The 6,000-nt window shown below is 43.8% G+C and overlaps 1 protein-coding gene across 1 annotated transcript in view; it reads left to right on the top strand.

Annotated features, from left to right (window-relative positions):
• Positions 1-1,105: 1,105 nt before the first annotated feature.
• Positions 1,106-6,000, top strand: part of Gldn (gliomedin) — a 63,802-nt gene continuing 58,907 nt past the window's right edge. The window contains exons 1-2 of the mRNA XM_090358412.1: positions 1,106-1,540; positions 4,916-5,032. The gene's annotated coding sequence lies outside the window, so the exon portion shown is untranslated. The remainder of the gene's footprint in view (positions 1,541-4,915; positions 5,033-6,000) is intronic.

Raw genomic sequence — 6,000 nt, 5'->3', positions numbered from 1 at the left:
GTTCCTGCTTGATTTGCATGAGTGCTTACTCTTTTCTCAGGAGTTATGGTAGGAATCATTACTCTCCCCCCCATTCATCTCCCTTTAGCTGCCAATCAGGTAGCAAGTCTTAACCAGATAAAACCATTTCCGCATGACTGTATGTCTCTACCCAGCACATCATTAAGATAGTGTTTGCTGTAAAGTGTGGACAGGAGGCTGTAGTGATGGCTTTACAAGGAGTAAACCACTTCTGGTTTTTTTTCCAATGCAAGCGCACACCCAGAGATAATTTTCAGTGGCTTGTGAGATTATACAAAATGTTTGCTTCCTATACATTTGCTTCATTTTCCAAATATCACCTCCATATTTTGGTTAAGTTGTAAAGGAGGACAAGTACATTCAAGACTCTTGGAGTTATGACTCGAAAAATCTAAAAGAATCCCTCTTAAGTCACAAAATTCACAGTGACTTAGCAATGCCTTTGTGTCTTTCAAGAGAAAATCTCGAATAATCAAGTTGCTCATCTTTACAAAGGTTGAGCATTCCATTTTAAAGTAAGTCACTTACTACTCCCTTCCCAAAACAGAGATTTCCTGCTTTCCTGCTTCCTTTCAATATAGGAAAACTCTTCCATGTGTTACAAGAAATAAAATATTGAAAGATTATCTGAGAACTGAGATAAGAGACCAAGGTTTATGTCCCATGCTTGGGAGAAACTCAGCTACCTGAAAAGAATGGACACAGTAGCCAGAATGTACTGATGGTAAAAAAAAAACAAATTCAGACAAGGTGCTTCTCCCTTGTCTTCAGTGTTTATCTTCACCCTACATGCCATGCTCAGGTCCAGCCTGAGCCCCTGTGGTGAGGCCCAGGCCTTTCCCCGTGCTTCAACTCTGACATGAAAGGCATGGATGAGCCAGAGGCCCTGGCCTGAAGAGACGTGGTAGCTAAGAAGACATGGAGCCATCCTAACCCCACAAGTCAGCACATCACTTCCAGCACTGAGATAGGTCAGTAAGGAGGACAGAGTTTTCCTGCTATATAGTTTCTGCTCTAGTTTGAGTATAGCTTGTCTGCACTGAAACTCATGGTGAAATTGGATTGTTGTTGTGGTGCTCATGGAATGTGGGACTACATTAGTTACCACAAGATTGGGTTGCTAAAAAGTGAAGCAACCCCTCCTCACATTATCCTGCTGTGCGCACCTACTCGCCTCTCCTACTTACTGCCATGAGTTGAAGCAGTATGTAGTCTTCACTAACACCATGTTTGGCCTTCCTAGCCTCCAAAGCCATGAGCCAGCCTCTAGTCTAGGGCTTGTAAGCTGAGCTGTTTGGGGGGCTGAGATCAAAAGGATCACAGTTCAAGGCTATCCCAGACCAAAAAGTTCACAAGACCCCTTCTCAACCCACAGCTGTATACAGTGATACATATCTGTCATCCTAAACTACCTGGGAGGCTGAGATTGGGAAGATCACAGTTCCAGGCCAACACAGACAGAAAAAGTCTGTGAGTCTCCCATCTTAATGGAGAGAAGCTGGCAGCCCCACCTGTCATGGTAAGTCCAGGAGCACACTCCGGGTAGGCAACAAGACCTTAGCTCAGAAATAATCACTGCAAAAAACATTTGAGGTGTGCATCAATGATAGAGTGCCTACCTAGCAAGTAGAAAGCCCTGAGTTCAAACCCTAGTGCCACTCAAAAGAAAAAGGATTTACCCAGTCTCGGGTATTTGGTTACAGAAAACAGACTTAAGGTTCTGATTCTGCTTGGTGGCAGAGGGTAGGGAGAAGAGAAGCAAGCCACTAATCATACACATTTGCACTGATTTACCACGTAAATTGGAGAGGCAGGGATGAGAGATACAGAGTAGTAAGGCAGGGAGACCTAAGCCAGAAGGCCGTATAGGAGAGAAGGACCCAGAAGGGAAAAGCGAACCCATTTTTCAGCCCATTGTCCCAAAATATTAAAGAACTGAATCTTGTTGATATAATAGAGGAGGAGTGGGTAGGTGTAGTAGGTAGGATCTGAAGATGACCCCTAAGACCCCAGACAACCACCCTACCCGTAAGAATGGGCAGAATGGGCCTAGGCCGGGAGTTTGGCCTAGTGGTTAAAGTGCTTGCCTAGCATGCACGAAGACCCGGGTTCGATTCCTTGGTACCACATACCTAGAAAAAAGCCAGAAGTGGTGCTGAGGCTCAAGTGGTAGAGCTCTAGCCTTGAGAAAGTCCAAGGACAGTGCTCAGGCCCTGGGCTTCCCAGGACTGGCAAAAAAAAAAAAAATAATGGGCATGGGTGAAGAGGATGCAATGCAATCCATGCCTACAGTAATGTAACAAGCCCACAACAATGTAAATATCCAGGTGGCTTTTTATTATCTAGGCCCCTAATCAGTTGACTTAAAAAGGGAGATTTTCCTGATGGATAAGATCTAATCAGCCTAACTCTAAAAAGAAAGCCATAACTTTCCCAGAAGTTGGAGCCACAGGGCAGGGACAGGAAACGGGAACACTGCAGCTCAACACCTTGATTTTTATCTGGTGGAGAACCCTGAGCAGAGAATCTACAGCAGACAATGCATTTATGCTTTAAGCTACTAAGTTAGTGATAACAACTATGGAAGGCAAAGGAAGGAAGAGGGTAAGAGTGGAGGTGAATGTAAATGTTAGAGCGCTAGAAGCTGGAAGGAGGCAAGCACATGGCCAGAAAATCCTGCCAGGTGGCCCAACCCTCCCCTCAGGTGCTCTGCCCGTGGAGTTCAAACCTAAAGCCTTCCCTTTGGAAGAGGACTCAAGTGAGCAGGTTTTATTACTTCTGCCCCACAGAGACTAGAGGGGAGACCAGAATCAGGGCTGAGATAAAATTCACATTCTAAGGAAGGTGTTAAGGCAAATGACTTACATCTATCCTAGAAAGCATTGAATTTTAGGCTCAAATTACTTTTGTAGACTTTTTGTTACTTGTTCACAAAGACATAAAAGAAAATTCTTGTGATGCATTGCTACTTCTTGCAAAATATTGAAAAAATAAAAGCAGAGACAGCCTTGTTTTACTTGGTTGTCCTTCCCTTAAAAAGAGCCAGTAGTTTTTTTGTCCTTCTCTCTTTGTTGGTTAGTTTGTGCGCCAGACCTGGGGCACTGTCCCTGAGCTGCTTTTGCTCAAGGCTAGTGCTCTACCACTTGAGCCACAGCACCACTTCCAGCTTTTTCTGTGTTTGTGGCACTGAGGAATTGAACCCAGGGCTTCATGCATGCTAAGCAAGCACTCTACCACTAGACCACGCTCCCGGACTGCTCCCTCTTTCTTTCCTTCTCTACCTTTCAATTTTTGGAAGGGTTGTAGCATTTTTTATGGAACTAGTGGAATCATTTCAATGCTTGAATCATTTAAAAGAACAAGAGGAACTTTAAAAAAAAACATTAGAAATAATTGGAGGTTACATAACATGTTCAGAAATAAAAACTACAAGAAACAAAAGGTAAAAGGAAAAGAGAAAGAAAAGCCCTCCATCTACTATCCTTCAGTCATTGTAAGGGCCAGTAGGAGGACTTTAACCAGGGTCTTGTACTCTGAGCTTTCTGCCATAGCTCCTGTCCCATTTTTCTATTCAGGCTGGCTTCATACTGATTCTTCAGGTCTCAGCCTCCTCAGTAGCTAGGATCAGGGGTGTAAGCTACCAGTCCCTGGCCCATTTTTAACAACAAAGGTATCTATATGAAATTAGAAAGTAGACTGAGCAATAGTTCGTGCGTTCCTGTTCTGTAGGGAAGAAATGATAGTGGTACTGTCATATGTACACATGGAAGTACACTCCATGCTTATTGAAAATACAGAGTGTATGTGGCATGATTGGTCCAACAAAAGTGTTATTGCCCAGGACAAGGAGAATCACCTCGAGTCCAGGTGATGACATGTGAGCCCATCTTGGAAGCAAGGATGAGCCTCCCTGAGTGGTGAGGAATGAGGAGGAGAGGGCTCAAAAGGAGGGCAGATAAAAACTGAGGACAACGGAAGCATCTAAGCATGATTAGGAGGCAATAAGACCAGTTAGGTCCAAGGAGGACATGCAGCAGGAAGCAGGAGAAATGTTTAGAACCAACAGCTGACTGGAGGATTTTAATTGTCAAGTCCACACTTGTGGTATTCAGTGGAAAGCGCCTGAAGGCTTTTGCATCAAACTTTTCTTTGAAACCAATGTTTTCATGAAGGCCCACAAATGGTAGTATTTGATTTGGAAGGGGCAGCAGAGGGCCTGATGAAAGTATATGACAAAAATGATAAAAGACCCATTGCTGGGGCAATGGCAATATAAAAAACAGAGGGGGAGGATTTGAAGGCATTCAAAATATAGTACATAGAATAATCAACTGGATATGGGTCTGTTCTAGAGAGTCTGCTAGAATCACTGGGCCTCAAAGATAATGGCAGGGAGAAGTGAACCCAGGAACCATCCTTTCTCTTTTCAGAAGACTATAGTTATTGTGGGTTTACACTGGCATTCTTGTAGAAATAGCTCATAAACTAGTTGAGAATTACAAAAATTAAACAATTAGTCAAATCTGGAGCAATGTGTTGTAATGCTGTGAAAGACTTATTCTAGGGGTACATACAAGCCAATTTTTTTTAAACTTTTTGTTGTTAGTTGTAGGACTTGAACTCTGGGCCTGGGCATTGTCTCTGAGCTCTTTAGCTCAAGGCCACAGCCCTACCACTTGAGCCACAGCACCACTTTCAAAGCCAAATTTTAGAGGTGCTCCAGAAGGTGCTACTTCAGCCCTGAATTTCTACAGGCTTCCATATATTTGCTGGTCTCCAGGGATATACTTCCAGTTCCTGGGATGCCTTAGTTCTCTCCTTTTGGAAATAGTGCCTCAAAAAAGGAGCATCAAGTGATGTGATTAACTCTAACCTAGTCTCATTTTCACCCCAGTTTCATGCCAGGTTGACGTCCTTGCCACTTCTCTGTAACACCTGTAAGTCAGATTGATCCCCTGCCTGCTGTCTGTGCCTAGAAATTAGGGACATGGAGGAGATTGACACACCAAGGGTAAGAACTAATATCTACTGACTTCTATAGTACCAGTATCTTTGCTCAAAGTGTAACAGTCAGGATTTAGTAGTTTATTGTAAATTAGAGACTAGATAGGAGTTGATGGAAGGGAAAGACCAGGGAAAAGGTGGGGAACTGACAGGAAGAAACCTTGGTGCTCTGGAATGCAATGTGCAGGTTGTTCCCCCCCCCCGCCCCCAACTACCCTCCCTGGGTAAGAAGCAATATCACCCCTCCCTGACCATGGAGGATAAAAGCTCCTTATTCTGTGTCACTGCCCCCAGTTCTGTTCTGAGCCAGAGCCAGCACTGAGGACAAGCAAGGTAGGGAGCAAGGTACAGTGACCTGGCTGCCTCTGGTCCCCATCATATACATACAACTTTCTACACCAGCTTACTCTCCTGGTCAGAGGAACATACCCTGGAAAGTGGCCCTGGCCTTCCTTCCCTTTTTCTTGTTTTTGTCTCATGGTGACTTTCTGTACATTCTTTTTTTTAGAAAATAAACACTTCCTTGAATTGCACTCCAAGAAAATCTAGATCTGGAGAAGCTAAGATTGACTTTTCAATGGGCATTTTCCTCTTATGAATATCCATATGCCACTGTGATGGTAGAGTCATTTTCCCCTCCATTCCTCCCTCGTATCACCCACATATCATAGAAGATTGTGTTGGTATAGAGATGGGAAAAGGAGCATATTCAGACCCTAAAGTCTTAGAGGCTGTGGCATGGTAGAGACAATAGAAGCCCACACTTAGGACACTGGGTTCTAATTGATGTTTTAAAGGCTAATAATCTGAGAAAAATCACATTACCTCCAAGTCTCGGCAGGCCCAGGTATCATACAACAAGGATGGCACTAATCACACAGGCCTTTAGGGATATCCTAAACCTGGTAAGATAATAGGTAATCAGTTGCTTGATGTATGGTGCCTACTGTTGCTAATGTACGACATTTACTGGAG

Source organism: Megascapheus bottae, chromosome 25, assembly GCF_031878675.1.
Source record: "Megascapheus bottae isolate mThoBot1 chromosome 25, mThoBot2.hap1, whole genome shotgun sequence".
In the NCBI taxonomy this organism is placed as follows: Eukaryota; Metazoa; Chordata; class Mammalia; order Rodentia; family Geomyidae; genus Megascapheus; species Megascapheus bottae.
The sequence above is the reverse complement of the archived record's forward strand: the minus strand, read 5'-3'. Positions and strand labels throughout refer to the sequence as shown.